At 39.3% G+C, this 21222-nt stretch overlaps 1 protein-coding gene, 1 long non-coding RNA gene and 1 pseudogene across 5 annotated transcripts in view; 2 read left to right on the top strand and 1 right to left on the bottom strand.

Annotated features, from left to right (window-relative positions):
* The window catches only part of LOC105500009 (uncharacterized), a 49999-nt gene extending 48562 nt beyond the window's left edge, over nt 1-1437 (top strand). The window contains exon 7 of the long non-coding RNA XR_003013823.2: nt 1300-1437. This is a non-coding gene — a long non-coding RNA (uncharacterized lncRNA). The remainder of the gene's footprint in view (nt 1-1299) is intronic.
* LOC105500010 (semaphorin 6A) overlaps nt 1-21222 on the bottom strand; it is a 133040-nt gene that overhangs the window by 109334 nt on the left and 2484 nt on the right. The gene's annotated exons all lie outside the window — the stretch shown is intronic.
* Nucleotides 11976-12401, top strand: LOC112423359 (small ribosomal subunit protein uS11-like; annotated as a pseudogene).

Here is a 21222-nt window from a genome sequence, read left to right as displayed (position 1 = left end):
TAGGCTCTGAGGACTGGAAACTTTGCCTTTAACTGGATTTACTGAACAAATGAGAGGGCAAAAGAGATGATTTTCCCAGAAATGTTGATCTATTCTTCTTTAATTATCATTTTTTGAAGGATCTGTCAGCATGTGCCCAGTGGACATCTCTGCACCCTGTAGCCTGGGGACCTTCCACAGCACCCAGGTGCTCTGCAGTAATAACAGTGCCTTAGGTTTACCTGGGCTTCAGGCTTTGTAAAAACAGGACATCATTTGATCTGCACCAAAACTCTGAGAGAAAAGCTTGGTTTTCTAATAATCTTACACATAAGGAACATTATTTTCAGGATGATTAATTAAATTAGAGGCTCCTAATATTGATTGATCATCACAATCACCTGATGGGCATTGACTCATAGATGCCCAAACTTCAACCCTGGAGATCAGGTTTGTTTTGGGCAACCCAGTCCCTCAAGCAGCCTCATGCCTAAAATTCTCACTCTAAACTATAGGAATCTAACATTGTCAAAAGAGGTCATAGATCAATACCAGTTTCAAACATTGGCATCCGTTAGCACATTCAACAACTAACACTGCACAAAAGGATCATTAGGGAATAGTCTCTGTTCTTGGGGGCCTCAAAGATGAGTGGCTTTATGGAATTCATAAATCATCACTTAGATGAGGTACAAGTACAGGTCATGACCAAATAGAACATGAGTGAAATAATCTGAAGGGAAAAAGTAGAGGAAGCGAGTGACATGCAGGGGCTTTGAGAGTAGGGGAGGTGTCAAAATGGATAAGGTAAGCAACAAAAGTCAAATATGCCCATGTTACAATTAAAGTGTAGAATCAATCCTGCATGATAGAAAGTCTGGAGCACACGCACACACATACACACACACACACTCTCTCTCTCTCTCTCTTTGTAGCTCATCCTCTATCAGCAGAAGATTTACCTTTACAAAGCAGAAGATTTGGGGGGAAACATAAAAATAGGAAACACCTAGTGCTTATGAAGTAACGGGCACTCAAGGGAATGCATACATATGGACTAATTTAATCCTCACAGCAACACTATGAGGCAGATGCTATTAATATTCCATTCTACAGAGGAGGAAACTGAGGCCCAAGGAGCTAGAGAGTGGTGGATTTGAACCCAGGTGCTGGCTTCTCTGCAAGTCATCGGTGACATGCAGTCTCTTCACCCATGCACATCTTTTCCTTCCCACCCACCACTAAGTTTTGACCTGATTGTTAAGTTCAGATATAACAGGTATCTCAGAGGTTGTAATCACAAGAAGCTTTCTCTTTCAGCTTCCTGTCTGCAATTAAACGCAGATGTGCTACAACAACATCAATAATCCCACTAAAGAAGTAGTGTGTCTGGACTGACAATGTAACGTATCAGGAGCCATCAACTTTCTGACAGCTATCATAGGACTTTCAAACATATCTGCCAGATGTTTGTCACAAGGATTCTCCTGAGAGCAAGTCACAGGATTTTGTCTGTAAATTCTGACTGCAGTTTTCTACATTAACCTGAAGAAATGGTGACAAAGGAAAATACAGGCATGCCAATCACTACCCACCAAATGTCACTGACACCAGTCAGAGAATCACTGATTAACCTGGAGAGCACTGCAAGGTGAGCTGCAGGCTTTATCCTGCTCTTTAAAATGTCCTAGAATGTATAAAATAACAGTATTTATGGCCTAAAGGCTTCCTCTGATGTACACATTTATTTTAAAAAAGGATTTTGTAGTCAACCACTTTTTAAAATATGTTTTAGTTTGTTAAGTTGAAAATTGCAAAGAACAATATTTGGGTGAAGTGATAAAACACATAACTTTACACAGACTATCTTTTTAGTCAAGAGGAGAAGTTCTATTTTTCCAAGCCAGGGTAAAGGCAGGTGCCATAGAGGACTATAGGAATGAAATGAGATGGTGCATATAAAAAAGCTCTGCAAAACTTTACACTAATTACTTGGTCATTCTCTGGGTCAACTAATGCTTTGGTAATAAATGAAATACTCTGGGTTCATTAAAGGGATGCTCTTCTCCATCCTTCAGCATAGCTACATGAGGCCATGGAGCAATTTAGTTAAGCGGCCCGGGCAGTATAAAGGTGAGACAGCCACCGTCTTGGAGGGAGCATCAGGCCACATCCTCTCTACCGGCAGGAAGGTTCAAAACCGATCTATTTTGGTGAGGGGACAGCTATGGGAAAGCTTATTTATTTATTTATTAGTAACACTTACAGGAAGTGTTACTAATGGGGCACTTTTACAAATCCAATAGAAAATAATTTCATAAGTATTGCCAAAACGTTGCGAGATGTGACAAAAACGAATACATTTTCATTCCACCATTGCCAAAACATGCTGGAACATTTTAAAGAGTAAAATTTTTTATGGATTGGGTGTAGGGATAAGTTACTAATGATGGCGATCCTGTCTCCAGGAGAAAAGCATCTCCTGGCACAGACAAGGGCCCAGGAGGAGTTGGCCGTGCTCTAGGGAGCATTCGCTCATTCCCCAGAATCCTGTGAGTCACCAAAGGACACTTCTCCATTTAGAAAAAAGCAAACTGCTTAGAAAACTATAGAGGGAAAATGAGTACATACAGCACATATGCACATATATTGTTATTAGACAACTACATTATATTACTTTGAATAATACATTACATAACTTTTTATCAGATCTATTTTTTGTGACTGTGTTCAGAAAGTTTTATTAATATATTCACTTTAAACACAAATACATTTCAGTACTTGAAAATCCATTAAGTATAATCTTAGCGAAATTTCTTATAAACCTCGGTGAAACCACCTCTGAACTCCAGGTTCAGTCCCTCAAAGGGATTAAATCTTAAACACACCATCACAACCACAGCTCTGGCGGCTCACACTTGGTGTCATTAGAGTCTATTTAATATGGCAGCTGATGCCTTGTGGTCCCTTGCAAAAGGGGGAGAGCAGAGCCTTGGAGAGAAGTGAATTATAATTGCCTGCCGCAGGACTGTGTGGCGCTGCCTGTGACAGCAGCAAATGGGGAAAATAGGAAGGCATTAGAGAAGGTCTGTTGTACTGATGAAGTGGAATTCCTAGAACACACTGTGCTATAAAATGAGATTTGGCTCCACAGTGCTGGGAGCAAACAATGGACTCAATAGTACCCGGCCTTGGTTGCTGGGCATATTCTAGCTCCTTTAGTCAGAGCGGCCTTTCATTCAAAGGGGCAGGAGCCACACTAGAGAATGGGAAAGAGGGGGTGGATTCCTGGTCCAGAGAAATCCTGAGTGAGATGTTAGGGGGAAAAAACCAACATCCTTTCAACCAGGATGAATAGTACCATGATAAGATAGTTTCTCACACTCCATATGATATAGCAACCACGTCTATCATTTTTTTAAAATAAATAATTATAGAAATGACTGGTGAATTGTGTCCAGCCTTAGCTGGGTTAATACAGATTGTGTTTTGGAAATATCTGTAGTGGAGGATGGATCGTTCTTAAATCTGTATTTCTGGAGAGGAGTGGGAAAAAGAAGACTTCAATGGGTAATGATGGGAGGAGGGCCACAGAGAGCCCTGTAGTAGGAAAGGGCTTTCTACTGTAATAAACAGTAATAAACAGTAGCATCAGTAAAAGTGTTTTAAACCATACATTGTAAAACTACATCCTGCCTTAGAAAGAATTATTATTTGCCGGTACATAGATGGGTAACGGATTCCAACAGTATTAATAATAAGCCAGGAGTTAGAGTTTGTTCCCAACTTGCAAAATTGAGAGGAAAAAAAAGAGGAGAGAATGCTTACTCAAAAAGTGTCTCAGGCACTAAAAAGATAGTTGAACTGTTGAAATCAAACTTAATTGTATCCTGTACAAGTAGGAGCAAGCCCTATCTAATGATTTATGGGGCATCAGTTTGCCCCTGAAATATCCACTTTAAAACAGTTTTAGGTTTTTAAAATCCATTTAACAAAAATATTTCCACAAAACTACATCACAGATAAAATACACACATTTATTTGGAGGGGTTCATATGAAGATAATAGGTAACAATTTGTATAAAGTATTTGTTCAAAAAGTACTGCATAGCAACCAACTTTGTGGAGAAGATTCTGCATTTTAAGACTTGCCTTGGTGAGAGGTGGGTGGTGAAGTCCAAATGATCCTTCCTTGGCCTACCTTCTTAAAAGGTTTCAATTAAGTACATACATACAAGCATATATACATATAAAACAAATATTCAATACCTTTTGGGAGTTTCATGTCAAGAAGCCCTGGAACCAAAAATCCCTGGCTATGGAGAAAGCTCAGTTCCCCAACAGGGCCTCCTCCCTAAGCCAGGAGAGGCAGGCTTGGGCATTGAGATGGTCAACAGCAGATGCAGCCCATTCCTGTCTTATTTGTTGAGATTGTCAGGAGGGTGCCAATTAGTGCCTATTTTGATGAAGGTTTTTGTGTTGTGAACATCTGTCCACTAGCATCTGGTCAGGGCCCAAGTCCATTTCACAAGAAACACCAAACAGCTGTCAGATGGTTCTGACTTTGGGTGAATACCAAATGAACACAATCCTCTCTGCTACTGGGAAGGAGGGGCCCCAGTTCCCATTATCCAGCTCCAGAGACACCCAGTCTCCAAGCTGTTGTTAGCACATTCCCTAACCCCTGACCAACAAGTTCCTTATTTTTGTGAATCACATTCTGCCCACCCGAGTAAACTGGAATGGATAAAGCCACAATTAACTCTTGTTTGCTTGAGAGCTAATGATCAGTTCAACCCTTGTTTCTCTTCTTGACTCACCCAACTTCTTTTCTATCTCCTCATTACACCTCAGTGAAGTAAGGGTGAAGGCAGGCTCAGAATAGGGCTTTACTTTCCAAATTACCCACTTTGCTGTTTAGTGGTTCAACTATTTGATTTTGTGAAGGACAAGTATTTAAAGCCCATGACTCAATTTGACAATTCAGTTTATTGGTACAAGTAGTTAATGCCACATATAACAAAGTTTTATTATACAAAATAAACTTGTTTGTATCTATACATTGGTTTTGAGTCAAACATTAAGTTAACAGAGCCAGGTGCAGTGGCTCATGCCTGTAATCCCAGCTACTTGGGAGGCTGAGGCAGGAGGGCCACTTGAAGCCAGGAGTTCTGGACTAGCCTGAGCAACATGGCAAGACCCCCTCTCCAAAAAAAAAAAAAAAATTGTAAAAATTATCCAGGCTCAGTGTGCACCTATAATCCCAACTACTCAGGAGGATTACTTGAGCCCAGGAGCTCGGGGCTGCAGTAAGCTATGATCATCCCATGCCACTACACTTCAGCTTGGGCAACAGAAGGAGATCAGTCTCTAAAAGATAAATACATATTTTTTTAAAATCTAATTAATTAACAGAGATCTTTGGGCCCTCTTTGTTAGTGAAAATTCCTGAGTACTGTGTTTCCAAATACACAATCTACATTACCTACAATCTAAACACTGCATTCAGAACACTCACCCAGTGAGGAAACACTTGATATTATGACCTCAGAGTTTCTTCCTCTGAGAACAGAAGACAGGAAGGCTATAGCTCAGGGCCTCATGGGCCTGATAAACATAGGCTCCTAACTGGGCACTGGACCCAACAAAGGCAAATAAAAACTGTAGCCAAACACAGTCAACTAACCCCTAATGCCTTATTTAATATTTTAGAAATATCCAATAGGATCTAATTTAGCTCTCTGCACATGGTAGGCATACACTATATTTCCTAAATAACATGAAATCATGATTATTTACTCAGTTATTTTAAACCAAGCTCTGACACACAAAAGAACATAGAGACAGAAACTGACAGAAAGATTCATCTGGACACTATCATCTCCTCATCATCCTGTCTTTTTAGTTTTACTTGTCAAGAACCCATATCCTGCTGGTGACAAAAACATTGAATTTATCTAATTATATTAGGAGGATTTGGTGTCAAATATTAATAGCTAATTTTTATTGTACCATCATTCTGGTGCATACTGTTTCATTTAATCATCAGACTCCCTTTATGAGGTAGGTGCCATTAGTATCTCCCCTTTACAGATGACGAATACGAGGCGCAGAGATGTTAAGTAATGTTCCCAAGATCTCACAGCCAATAGAATAGCAACCTCCAGAGCCCATACTTTTAACTACTCTATCGTAACACCCCTCTAGAAGAAAAGCTGACTTCCAAGTGTCATTTTGGTGTTCAGCTTCATTTTGTGTGTGTCTAGCACTAATATGGTTTTAGTTGTTCTTCCTGATCTGAGTTTCAAAACTGGAAAATCACCGTTACCAGTAACCATTTTTATAGAACACACGTCAGTCACTCTGCTGCTGTGAGCTGGATGTACTTGGAGTGTTGCAACGTTACCTTCATAATCCACTGAGAATGCCATCATTATACACGCAAAAAATAGCTACTGTGTCTGAAATTTACTCTCCCCACTTTCTGCAGACTCTGGTGTATGCTTACTCTTCATCCAAGAAAAAGCAGAGTTGGCACTATTGTCAGAAAAGTACTTAACACCACCGTTTAGGTTGCGGGTGTGCTTCTCTTCTTAATATCTTTAGAGAATAATCTGTAAAGTGCTTGGATCTACTCTTTGAAGGTTTGGAATAGAAAAATGTGTTTAAGTTTGAGAACTCCTCTCTGAGGACTAATTATATCATAAACTTTGAGGCTGTCTGGTCAAACACATCCCACCCAATGGTGGTTGAAATACTTTTCTTTCTGTTTTTTGAGAAAGTCTCACTCTGTCTCCCAGGCTGCAGTGCAGTGGCACAATCTCCACCTCCTGGGTTCAAGCAATTCTCATGCCTCAGTCTCCCAAGTTGCTGGGATTACAGGCGTGAGACATCACTCCTGGCTAATTTTTGTATTTTTAGTAGAGACGGGATTTCACCATGTTGCACAGGCTTATCTCAAACTCCTGGCCTCAAGCAACTGGCTTGCTTTGGCCTCCCAAAGTGCTTTTCTTAATACTTGTAATTTTTAGTTAAACTAACTGAAGAAGTTCTTATAGCTTTATTTAGACAGAGCTTATTTTATCACATGTAGCTTTTTTGCACATACAAAATAGAAAATAAAAGTGAAGTTAATTGGTTAAGGTAGTCCTAAAACCTGTGTTAGACTTCGTATTCCGGATATGGCTTCAATTCACAGTCATCGGTGTGTGTTTTTTTCTAATGTTGTCTTCTATGCCATCAAGAGCACTGGTGATGTGCACATTTTAATTTATTCAAAATCTTTCAAACTATGTATCATAAACTTAACAATCTAGCTGCTGACTAGATGGTAGCATCCTCTGTGTGTTTTGTCACCTTTCATGGGATCTAAACAAAAGTGCTTGTGCTGAGATTCAGTAACACTAGAGGGCAGCCTCCAAGTAAAGTTTGAAACAAGCGATAGCACAACTATGCAATAATGTGGCATGTAATAGATAAATAATCTATAATTCAGTTTCTCGGCATTATGATACCAACTCAAATACGGTGTCCCAACATTCTTTAAAAATCAAATCATTCCTTAATTTTTACTTCTAATATGCCTTTAAAATAAGACATCCAAGCAAACAGTTTCATAAAGGTTCTCTAGAACCTTTCTAGATATTCGGTTTGTTAAAGCCCCTTGAAAATAGTTGATTTTTCCAATCCTGTTTTGTTTTCCTTTTGTTACTCAGCTTCTTTTTAAAATACAGAATGAGAATAAAAACATTCATGTTACAAGTTTTATTTAGAAACCCCACAAAGAAAAATGCAACATGAAAGATAAATATAGAATACCCATCTTTTTTAATTTTTATTTTGCTTTAAGTCCTGGGATACATGTGCTAAACGTACAGGGTTGTTACATAGGTATACATGTGCCATGGTGGTTTGCTGCACCTATGAATCCATCATCTAGGTTTTAAGCCCCGCATGCATTAGAGAATACCCACCATTTAAGGATTCTTTTAAATAGTATAAGTATTAGCTAAACTAGTAGAGACATCAAAAGATTCTTCTGGACAACTGTACCGTATCAACACTTAAAGGTTGAAACCATAAAATGAAATTTGTGATTCCCCAATCATCTATGCAATGAAGATTTACTTATTCCTAAGTAAAATATCACTGAACACATTTTCCTGTCCACTATATAAGCGGTGTTCAATTTTAGCACCATGCAGCAAAAAAAGAAAAAAAAAGGCCTAGCTGTCTGATTAACACTGTCTTATTAAATCAACACAATTTAAGCGTTGTGTTTTGTGAACTACATCATCTGTAACATCTCAGTTGCACATGGCAATTTAAAAGATAAATACTCATATAAATATGCCCAATATTGAGATGGGGTGAGAGGGAGAACACATGTATATCTAATTTCAGAATTTAAAAACTTTCATAAAGTAAAATTGTTTGGAATGAAATAAACAGGAACTAGGTGGCTCCATATATGCCCCGATTTTTACATGAACAGACCATTTAGCGCTTGGTCCTCCTGCCCATTTGTAACAGTGGTTTTTATAGATGCAATGAACGTGCTTCCGTCTTCCTCGTGTTAGCCACCTCATATTATGGTATGAATCTCCCTAAGGTTGAAGAAAGTGGTCCCAACTGCCAGATCAAATGGCGACAGTTTAAACATACTCAATCTTAAAAACTTTAGCACTCTTTGTGAAGAGCTGAGGGTGAGCACAATAGGACTAGTGAAAGATTCTCCCCCGGCCTGAAAGCTTGGGAGGATGAATAACTCCTCCCTCCTCAGGCCCAGTCCCAATGGGCCAGAAGATAGTTACCCCCCTGAGATTGAGAGAGGCCATCAGGGTATCACGTAGCAATTACGTCAGACTGGGACACTTCCTGTTTAGAGGAGACTATAAAACCCCTGCCCCGTCCTCACTTGGGGCTGACGCCATGTTAGGCCTCAGCCTGTCTGCAGCTAGGGTCTCATGAAAACAGCGCATTGCTCCACACCGACCTGTGTTGTTTGTTGGTGTGCTCTCGGAGTTCCGACCAATAAGAGAGCGTTGCAACTAGGTGTTGGACTTTGGTGTTGTGCTTATTATGTGTCACTTAAATACGGTTTATGACAGCAGTTAAATGTTTTGTCTGTAAACCTGGGTTCCTGTCCTGGCCAATGCCACAACCATCCACTCAGCTCCCCAGAGGTGATACCTTGGAACCATTTTTTACTCCTTCCCCTCCGTTACCCGACACATCCAACTGGCCCCAAATCCTGTTGGCTGTACGATGCCAACATACCCAAAATCTGTTTCCTTTCTCCACTCACAGTCCTAGCAGATTTATACTTCTAAAACACGTATCTGGTGACATCATCCTCTTGCTGAAAAGCTTCAGCCACCTGCAGCACCCTGGGCAGAACCCTCCACAAGCTGCCTCAATGCCTCCTCTGTCTTCAGGGCTTCCCCACATCATGTTGTCCCTGTGCTCCAGTCACCAGGAGGGTCCCTTGCTGTTCAGGGGCCAAGTCCTACATTCCCCATCTCTGGGCCTTGCTCCTGCCTTTCCCTTCACCCCGCTGTTCCTCCTCCCCCTTGCCTCCCAAATACGGAGACCTCACTCCGCAATTGAAATGCTTCCTCCTTCAATGGAGCCCAGCCTGATCTCCCAGCTGGACAGAGCCACTTTTCGCCTTCTTAGCATCTTCTGCATTCTGCATTTGGGACAGAGAATAGTCATACCTTACACTAGAAAGATTTTTCACATCTCTACCTTCTTCACTAAAATGTGGGCCTACAGTAGGTACGCAAGCAGTAAATTCTGAACTAGTTCATCGCTGTCTCTCTGCAGTGTGTAGAATTTTTCCTTGCCAAGAGTAGGTGCTAAATATATTATCTATTGAATTAAATTGAGCTGCTGCTTTCACTAGATCTAGTAGCCTGAACCAGAGTACAATGACCTTTGTCAGAGGGAAGATTCACTTAGGTTGTGCCATGCAGTCTATTTCATTCCTTGCTAAAAACGTGTTTGTTTTATAGGTATGAGTTGCAAGTCCCAGGAGGATATTCCTGACAGAGTATCTAATTCAAACTTCTGTCCCTCCAGTTCTACCCTGTGCCAGGGTCAAAACTGCCACCCTTATGTAACTATTTATTTTTATCCCGACCATAAAATAGGACTAGAATCCCAAATAAAATCACCTACCATTTGCCATTTGATATTTCTTAGGGTGACTTTGACTTTGACTCAAGACCCTAAGAACCTCCAGAGACAGTGAGTGTCCCCTCCTAGCAATGGTATTTCACTGAGAAGTAGGAATTTAGGTCCCGGTTGCACTAAAACCTCAGATGAAATCCTCAAAAAGCTACTTCTAAACTTGTTCTGTGTCAGGATTCACTTCTGTGTAATAGGAGCCATGTGAGAACAACTAGGATTGGACAATTTTAATACTTTTTAAATTTTAAATACTGAGTAAACAACACAGCGATATGGAGGAGCACAAAACTCAGATTCATATGGTTTGGGACCTTGTCCAGGCCCTTCCCTTACCAGAGGTGTGCTCTTAGGCAAATTACTTGACCTCTTTGAACCTGTTATCTCATCTTTAAATTGGGTGTAATAATACCTATCCTGCCTAACCTGGAGGGTTGTGATAAGACGAAATAAGGCAATGTTTATAAACACACTTTGAAAAATACAAGCACTATATAAACAGTCTTTATTGTTAATAATAACACCATTAAATACAGTCAGTAAGGCTGACTTCTAATTGTATTGTAGAACTCAGCAAGACTAATTTGGGGAAACGTATCTCCTTCCTGGGCAGAACAGCCCTATCTAAACACCTCAAAGCTGGGAGCCAATCTATTCTCTCCCCAACAAGGTGCCACCCAGGAAGGTGTGTTGAGCACTTTAAACATGGCCAAGGAAAAACAATAAAAGATGCAAATACATTATGATTACTTTTCACAGAACAGGCAAGTTAAGACTAAGTATGGTTGACGACTTGCATTGTCCTATTCGTACATTTAAAACGCTTTCATGTTCTACACAGAATTTGCATTTCAATAACAATGTGATAATGTCAAGTTATTCACAACATTTCAAAGGCTTGTCTTGCACACCTGGCATGTTGGAAGATCTGCTGGAGAACTCGATGTAGCTGTTTTCTAGCAGCAAAGGCAATTACATTGTCCTTTTAATTCTTGGGAACGGATGTGTTTGGGCAATATTAACAGGTTTTGTGTTTTGGACACAACAAAATATGAAAACGAAAGCATCACACTCGGAGATATCCCTGGAGAATTAATTAACCAGCATATTGAACATGCTGCACTTCCCCTCATCACAAATGAGAGGAAACACCTTGTAGATAAAAGTTGACTTTTTAATAGAAACCTTTCTCTGTACTCTGAACATCCCTTTATAATTAAAAAAAATGTATCCAAAAGATGTGTTACCTTTTCTCTTGACTACATATGAAACTACTCTGCTTTTTCTAACTTTTGACATCTCCTCCTTGGACAGAGGTGGGATCATGCAACAGAGAGGACGTTTTTTCTATTAAAAGTAAAGCCATACTGCATGCGGTCAGACACATACTCTAAAACTTATTTTAGATAACCACTACCCTGGAACACAGTACAGCAAATATTATGAATCAATTTAATTTCGGTAATTTCTCATTAAGGTGCCTACAGATCGGTAAGTCTAATTGTAAAAGCTAAGTATTTATAATTCATAAGCATAATTACACTAAACTAGATGGGTTATATGCTATTAGGGTTTTGTATAAGCTACAAAATAATTGTTCACAGAGAAATTTAATTCATAAATTGGCATTAATATATCTAGCCTTTATTAGACCCTCTAGTTAAAAGTTGAATGTAAATAGCACATTAACATCCTTAGTTAGGTTTTTGATATCTGCTCTAAAACTCATGACACAGGAAAAAGTACTTTTAATCAAAAATAAGGCCCACTCTTTCCGGTGTGGAATCTGGAGACAACGTGCAGAAATGGCACCTCGAAAGGGGAAGGAAAAGGAAGAACAGGTCATCAGCCTCTGACCTCAGGTGGCTGAAGGCGAAAACGTATTTGGTGTCTGCCATATCGTTGCATCCTTCAATGACACTTTTGTCCATGTCACTGATCTTTCTGGCAAAGAAACCCTCTGCCGTGTGACTGGTGGGATGAAGGTGAAGGCAGACTGAGATGAATCCTCGCCATATGCTGCTATGTTGGCTGCCCAGGATGTGGCTCAGAGGTGCAAGGAACTCTGGGCCACAGGAGGCAATAGGACCAAGACCCCCGGACCTGGGGCCCAGTCGGCCCTCAGAGCCCTTGCCCCCTCTGGTATGAAGATGGGGCAGATTGAGGACGTCACCCCCATCCCCTTTGGCAGCACCCACAGGAAGAGGGGTCGCCGTGGTCGCTCTCTGTGAACAAGACTCCTCAAAATATTTTCTGTTAATAAATTGCCTTCATGGGAAAAAAAAAAAAAAGATGCCCAATTCTCCACATTGTCTACAATATTCCCTAGTTTTTATGTTTAGTACTTTGTAAAGGGTACACTTGGACAATGGAAATGCTACTAGGTCCAGTACTTCTGTAGTATGCTTTTATTTGAAAGAACTGGGGCACCACTTAAAATCTCATTCAATCTTTGGAAGGAATGGCCTCAAATCCAGCCAGAAGCCAGTAAATATCAGCAATTTTGATAGGTAAATTCCTTTAGAATTAGAAATGATTCCTCTGAAGATTCAAATACTCCACACCACTTACAAATTTCAGTTGTTCCCCAAGTGATATTTCATTCTTTGTATGACCATTCTGAAATGATGTAGAATCACATTCTTCATTGTAATGAGAATCTAGTGTGGTTTGCATGGCGAGACAAAAGAAGCAAGTTCATGTCACTACTGGCTGAAAATACTCTACCTAAATACAGCCTCCAAGGCATACAAAAGAAAATCTGTAATCAGAAATCATTAATTAAGGTTAATTAAAGTCCACATTGTATTTGACTGACATCCATACAAAAAGTACTCTTTACTTTTCTTAAGGCTACGTGTGCAATATTGTGTCTAACCCGACACCCAAGAGTAATCACAATCTTGTTATCATTTGAGAGGAGAATGAACTCAATTCAACAAAATTCTTTTTAATGAAAAAAGCTTTGATCTTAGTTAGTCCCACTGTTCTCCTCCATTCCATGTCTTTTGTTGTTGTTTAAACATTTAGCCTATGCAAATATGGTAAAATGAACAGAACCTATTTTCTTACCCTGCTAAATAATCAGGGGTCCATAATACTGAATTTACAAATGCACATTTTCTTTGCTTCTTGGAGATATCTGAGGGGAAGTGGAGAAGGGCTGGGAGATAATTGAAGCCTCTGGGTGAGCCAGACCACATGATCAAAAACTGCTGTGACACTTAAAAGTGTTTCTCCACAAGAAATTCCGGTGCCTAGAAGCCTGGTGAAGCCAGTAGCAATTAAGGCCATGTTATCCTTTTAATTTACTTCACATTATTGGCCTCTAAAATCAATCCTTTAGTGTGGTTGGGTAAGGGATGGGTCAACAAAATAGGCACGTGCATTAAAAATGCTTGTTGATCTTACACAAAAATTTTGGCAGGCTGGATCTGGAGAAATTTAAAACGCTGCTTTGAAGCTCACTCTGAAATAAAAACTAGTCATTTTCTAGTAAAAAGGAAAAAAATATGACTAATTTTCTAGATTAGTCCCATTTGTAAGGAATTCAAAGTTTCTTCTTCTAAATCAGCCTAGATTTTCATTTATGCTTTACATGTCTTGAATTCAGCACTGTTTGCTTCCAGTGTGAGATTATTTTATGTTTTAATCTACAAAGGAATTAAATTGCTTGGCTTAGACTGGCAGGAGTCCTTGAAAGTCCACTTGAGAAATGGAAACTGAAACATGAAGTGTACCACTATCTGTTACACAAGGCCACATTTGCCTAACAGAAGCAAGCTGTGTTCTACATCACACGTGAAGCACATAAATCACCGGAATGTGGGTATGTGTATCACCCTCTTACAGCAATTTACTCCCCAAATCCTTTCTTGACCAAGTCACACAACGTATACACCACTGGAGAACATTTTCTAATCAACCCTACAGTCACAAACCTAAAAAAAAAAAAAAATAGCAAAATATTGAAATTATTAAATAAATGAAAAATGTTCATATACTATTCAAGAGTTGACAAAGCAGCAGACCCACCGTCCAAAATGTATGTGCCTTTTGTTGCAAAATACAGTAAAATGGTCTGTGGCTCCTTAGCAATGAGTGTCAAGCGTAAAAAAGGAAAGGTTAAACCTGAAGTAAAGCTCTACATGTTTCCATTGCCAAAATAACAAACACACAGCAATCATGATGTCATTTTATTTATTTAGTAATCTGCAGAGCCAAAACGAAATTATGAAGCTGAAATTTTAAGCAAAGTCGTGAATGCCCTCATTTACCTCCACATTTGTGAATAGCCTTAATGAAGAGTTTGCACCCCTTTGCTTTCTTGTTGAAATATGAAAGTGACATCAGCCTCTGGACTGTATTTTGATTTTTTTTTTTTTTTTTTTGCCAGCAAGACTGAGCAAGAGGCAAATCCTGGAGTAAATATCAGCTGGATGTGCACATAACAAGGTCCAGGGAGACACTCTCAGAAGTTGCCTCTTTTAATCCAACACTGAATTATATGAGAAGCGGTTTTCAGTTTTTCAGAGCACAACTGCCAAAATAACGGCAAGGCTTGCAAGCCCTAGTATATCTCAAACCTTTCCCAAGACACCCCAACACTATCTGAGGCACTGAAACTATGGCAACCGAATAAGAAAGCAGCCTCCATGATTAATAGATGAAGATCCCAGCGACAGTGTCTAGCTAGGGCCATCATTCATGATACAAGAAGAATTAGCACAGAATCCATCTCGAAAACCATTAACAAGTATTCTTATAAAAATCAACTCCACTGCCATTCTGCCACGTATAGTTGAGTTTAGAATGCTATAAACAATTTGGTTTCTATTTATCACTCACTATGCAGGAATGAGAATGTTCTTAGAAACTCAGATGCTCATGTTTTAAAAATAGTGAAAGGCTTAATAGAATGGTTTTCCACCTGGGTATTTGAGGCCTAAGAACAAATACATTGAAAAACCAAAATATGTGAATGAAGTCAAGTGGCTCTCTGGGTAGAAAGGCGGAGGGACAGTTGTTGAATTGTTTTGAGTGTTTTTTTGTGGAATGCAATTTTGTGTAAAGCATTCCATTTTCAGGAAAGGAACATTTCCATTCAGCAGCTCAATCAGTATTCTCTCAGTTTCCTCATTCAAGGACAGTAGGAGTCTGGGGGAGGGGCAGGGAAGTGCTGAAGTAGCTGCAATATTAATGAAAAGATTGAATATTCTTCTTTAAAAAACGAATCAGGAAGAGGAACAGGGAAAGAAGAATGGATCCATCACAGAGAGCTTGTCTGTAAAACTCTCATAGAACATTAAACCATAATTAATACAATCTTTATTTCTTCCCAGTCTCTAACAATGTTTATTTTCCAGTGGCATGTTTTCATTGTATTTAATGCCAGATCCTGTTCTGTTCTATAAATGCTTCAAATCAAATCATGGCCAAAGGCTGGTCTTTGAAGCGTAGAGGGGCAAAAGGGCTAAGAAAGGGGTGAACAGCACCAATTTTAGAGCTGCTTCTGCTAAATTTTTTTAATTGGCATGGGTTCTTTGAATTTAATTTTCTACAGATGACAATTATAGGTTAGTTGGAAATTCCTAGAAAGCACCCAGGAATATTAAAAGAAAGCTTCAAGTCTAAAGGCTGCATGAGGAAATATCTATTACTAACAATACTTTCAAAGCAACAGTCACCATACCGGCTGCTAAGAAGGATCTGAAACTTCAGTCCTTGCAGCATGTTAATTACTGATTTATCTCACACTCTTTCCATTCCCTTTCCACTTACAGAGTTTGAGAACATTTTATTTCCTACATGAAAATAACTGTAACTCTAAGCCATGGAGGCATTCCTAGAAAACATAATGGTAGCAGGGAATTGTGGTGATAACATCAATTTATTTCCCCTTCAGCTGTGCCTTTTAGAAGTCAGATTTTTCTCACTGATAAGAACTTGTATGACTATCATTTGAATCAAATTTCAGGTTTTGTAGTAGTGTGTCTGTCAGTAGAATAACTGCTATCTCTACTGGGGTCAGCCAATTATTTCCTGCCTTTGGTGTGGAAGGCAGTAGTTTGCTTTTGCTGGGAGATTCACACTCTCCCAAACTGATTTCAAGCTTGGCCAGGGAAGAGTGACTTGGCAGATGCATGGCCACCCTGAAGACCTTCTTGCAGAAGGCCTAGCCACAACCTCCTCAAGGGTTCCAATCAGCAGCCGGGTTTCTCTCCTAAGACAGGTGTGGTCCTTGGGAATTCAACTCATCCCTAAAATAGTCATTATGGGTTGAATTCAGATTCTAAATGTAGGTGCAGAGTGTACATTTTCTTACTAAAATGTTAATAAGTGACAGCTATCATTTTAAAAAAGCTATCCCTTGGGCTCCTATTTGATATAAGGCTCTGCTTCTTGTTATTATTATTTTTTATATATAGTGTTTTTTTCCTTCCATGTTTCGGGTGTGATATTTCAAATTCCAAAGTTTCCCTGCTTCCTGTTTCCCTGCAAGTGTCGTGTTCACATGCTCCTCAACTTAAAACCCAAGACATTATGGCCTGTTTATGGTATGAATGTTTATTTCTAGTCAAAGGTTGTTTCCTTTTGCATCATCTCTTTATATTACAGATTCAGAGCCATTTCCTTTTGTACTATTTCCCCTGCCCCCCACAATAAAGGTACTATCTGCATTTTCAAAATCCATTCCTAGGGCATTTTTCATAACTACTCTTACTCAAGTAAAAATAATACCTTATGTTGAATGACTGCTTGTTGTGTGCCCAGCATTGTGACATGCATTTTACAGATGTTACTGTGCTATGCATTTTAAAGATGTTATCACATTTATTCTTCTCAGAACCATAACATTATCATCATACAAGCACTTTGCAAATGAAAACTGAAGGAGAAAAGAAACTGGCTTAAAGTCCCACTGTTAGTAAATGGCAAAACAAATCCATGTATATTGTCTGTCCAAAAAGCATGACTTCAGCAGTGCCTCTAGAGCTGTCCACTACATTCCCTCCAACACTCCCTTCACATTTATTAACTTCATGCCACAAAATCTAATGAATTTGGCCTTGTTACAGCAAAGATGGAAACTTCTAGTAGTCCTAGTTCACCCTGACATATCTGTTACATTAATGATTACACTGATTTGAACTATTTCAGAATTTAACTGAGCAAAAACAATTACCTTACTTTTAAAATAATTCCTGGCAGAGTGGCACTCCCATGACCTTGCCTGATTTAATGATCATGTTGAAAGCAATGTTTCCTTGACATGGTTGGTGTTCTAATTAATAAAGTTGCTATCCATGCTCTAAGTGAACTGTACAATTTCAATGAATTCAAACACATTATTTAGTTGCATGATGTGATTTACACTAAAACTACATGAACAGTGTATATTCTTCTAAAAATAATTTAGAAGATGAAGTAGGATCTCTGTTATATCCAGGGTCTGGAGTGGGAAAGAGGGGGTTAACATCAAACTTCCCAAATTTCCAGAGTGCGTGTAATATTTCGCTAAATACATTCACATTCATGATTTCATATTCTCCCAGCAATCCTATAAGTTGGAAGAATAGGTTTACTATTCACAATTTTCAGTTAAAATAATGCAGCCTCAGGGAAGTTAAGTGATTTGCCCAAGGTAGTAAGAGTCTGGAACCCAAGTCTTCTTGACTCCAAGTGCAGAATCCTCAACAGCAGATATACTGTACGGGTACGGGGAAGAAACATGGGTTAATAAAGTATGCTATATTCTCCTGACAGAAAGTTGAATTTTAAAACTACTATTAGCAAACTCCAAAAAAACAAGAACATTCTGTGGTCAGTGGTTAGAATGCAGAACAAATGAGGCCAGGGTCAAAAGCTCAAGCCCCATAAATGCTGGCTGTCTTCTTAGCTCTGTTTCTTGGCAAGTTGATTTTACCTAACTCAGACTCCCTCCAGTTACAACCAGGTGTCTCACAGATGTGTGCTCTTGGACACAGGAGGGGACTGGGTGAGAGTGTGGGAATGAACAGGCTCCAATCCATCACTACCACTGGAAAAACAACACAGTGAATGTTCCACTAATGATGCATGAGCCATAATACCACCTATGTGCTTGGAAGATTATACACACACACACATTCATGCATGAAGTATCTCATTTGATAAAAACATGATATAAAAGGCAGACAAAATAGATAAAATAAAGACTAGTTGTTTGCAAAAAAAGATTCACTGTTTATTCATTCAACAAACACTTGTTATGGATGGCCCATGATGTGCCAGGCACAGTTTTAGGTGCCAGAGTGAATAAAACCTAAAAATGTCTATCCTTATGGCATTATGTTCTAGTGGAAGACAGAAAATCAACAAGGACAACATATAGTTTGTCAGACTGTGAAAAATGCTAAGAAAAAAATAAGGACTGCCAAGCAGTGGGGAGTTCTGTGGGAAAGAGTAAAGTAAATAAGGGGATCAAAAGGCTTCACTGAGAAAGTGACATTTGAACAGAGACCTGAAGAATGTGAGAAGCAAATCATGTAGCTATCTGGGGAAAGAACCATCCCAAGGCATGAAAGAGTAAGTCCTTGCAAAGGCCCCCAAGTATATGCCATGCTTGACAAATTCAAGGAAGCCCAAGGGGTGGAGGTCAGAGAGGCGGGAGCCTGAGTGCAGATCATGTGGGGCTGCAAAGACCAAAGGAAGGACTTGGCTTTCATTGGAATAAGATGGGAAAATATCTGAGCAGAGTAGTGATATGATAGGGCTTAGTTTAAGAAAAAATCACTGCTGTGTTTTGCCTGTTGCATTGAGAAAAGAGCAGAGGCAGAAAAGCTAGTTGGGAAGCTGGCATGAAAACCTAGCAGGAGAGGACCATGGCTTGGCCAATGTGAGGGCCACACAGAGGAGGATCACCTGAAGGAAGCCGGCAGGCATTCTGAAGGTGGAGCCAACAGCATTGCAGCCACCATGGATGTAGGTGTGAGAGAGAAGCTTCAAGGAGAACTAAACTCAGGCCAGCAACTCAAAGAATGGAGTTGCCATTTACTATGATGGAGAAGATTATGAGAAAGGCAGATATGGGGGAGAAAGATACAGAATTAGGTTTTTTAAACCTAAATTTGAGACCTCTATTAGGTTCAGGAGGAGCTGCCTACCCACTAAGCGCTGGTTTTTTGTGAGGTCCAGGAGAGAGGTCTAAGCTGAAGAGGTTACTTGGGAATCATCAGTGTATTATGGTTTGATATGATACCCTCTATTGGTGTAAATGGAATTATTGTAATAAAGTTTTGCAAGAGCTCATCTGTTTCACAAAGCAAGATACCCTTGTGTATAGACTATATGCAATAGTCCCATGGTCAGAAGTCCTGAACTCCTCCCCTTGAGGTTTGTGTGGTATGACATCTCATTTGCACTTTTCAAAGGGATTAAATGCCTCCCTCCTTTCTCCACCTTACCATATCCCCAAGAGGCAACCATGTGGTTGCCAGCAGAGAATAGCTCAGTTGCTCTTGCAGCACATTTTAAAGCAGATGAGAAAAGCCTTCATGCTGAAATAGAAATATCTCAGAGAAAACTTGGCTCCAAGGCATCCCAAGAGAGTGGGGGGTCCTGATATGGGAGGGCCCAGCAGAATGCTTCAAGGCATCACCTTCCTCGACATGCACAAATGTGGCTGCCATAACACAAAGCTCCTATATAAATATGTCAAGGAGCACTCGTCTACTCTAGGAGGACAGAAAATTGTCTAAACCTAAAGAAGGGTGTGGAGAGGGGCAGTGCGGAGATAGGCTTTCCTAGGCATTGCCTTACACAAATGGCAGATGCCTAATTAAAGCATTTGCAATTAGCTTAGCTTGTTCTGTGATTCCTTCCTGCAAACAAATAAGATGGAGAGACTATATTAGCTCTTGGCAATCTAGTTCTAAAAAAACTTTCATCCCATCATCACTCTTTTGTCCTGTTCTGAAAAGAGCTGAACCACAATGTACACAGAATAAACTATCTGACTTAACTCCTGGTTCAAAATAGTATTTTTCCTTCCATTTCATATAGGAGTAAAGCATGACTACTTATTTTGAATCTAATACAAGTTCTTAATTTGGATGCCTTATTTTTATTTGGTGAAGATAACAGTCTTCCTGATTCTCGCTATGCTTCTGATTCAACACATTAGACTTCACTGTGCAATGTTACCCGCCTACTCAAAATACAATTGCTGTATGTGTTTAATGTTGGAAAAAGCATTTACTAAATTTTGGAAGAACTTGAGGGGTGTGTGTTTGTGTGTAAATAAAAAGGTGCACTTATTGATGCCTTGTAATAACCACTCACTTGATGGCATATATATTTTTTTCACTGTAGGGAAAATAAAGAAGTCCACTCTGAGTGGAAAAACTATTTCATTCATTCGACATTTACTTGACTGTTCTATAGTGATTCTTACAAAATTTTAACCTATTTAAGAGTAGTTGTTATGTCCAGTAAGTATATTCAGCTGACGGCTCCTCAGAAATGATTTTCGGTATCTGCTTAACATTTACATATGTGGATTATATGTGTTATTGAGAATGTAGCACAGCTCTAAAAGGTGATAGCTGCAAAACCTAACATATGGGGAAGGTTGTCACCCACAAACACTGTAAATAAGAAACATAAATAAAGTAGAATGCTTCTTTACAACAAGTTGAAAAATGACTTCTAACACAAAAGTAAGATTTTAAATTTGATGTTCATTCTTTCCTGCTTTAGACTGGTTTGCAAAGTGCCTCATTCAAGAACGTCCTAAAACCAAAATAGTAACAGGGAGCAAGGGTTACTCAAGATTCAAATAAAAATTACCATACACACAAGCATAGGTAAACAAAATTCAAATAGCTAGTGCAATTATTTTTTAATAGATAGTTTAGGTTAATAGGTGGAGACATAGTTCTGCCACTGTATTTAAGGTTAGGTTAATAATTAACTTTGGTGCCTGGAGTAGTTTAATCAAAGCTTACTGTAAATCATAAAACTGCTCCATGCAGACTAAGCACAGCATTAAAAAGTCATACAAAATTCTTG

The sequence above is a fragment of the Macaca nemestrina genome, chromosome 6, assembly GCF_043159975.1.
Source record: "Macaca nemestrina isolate mMacNem1 chromosome 6, mMacNem.hap1, whole genome shotgun sequence".
Lineage (NCBI taxonomy): Eukaryota > Metazoa > Chordata > Mammalia > Primates > Cercopithecidae > Macaca > Macaca nemestrina.
The sequence above is the reverse complement of the archived record's forward strand: the minus strand, read 5'-3'. Positions and strand labels throughout refer to the sequence as shown.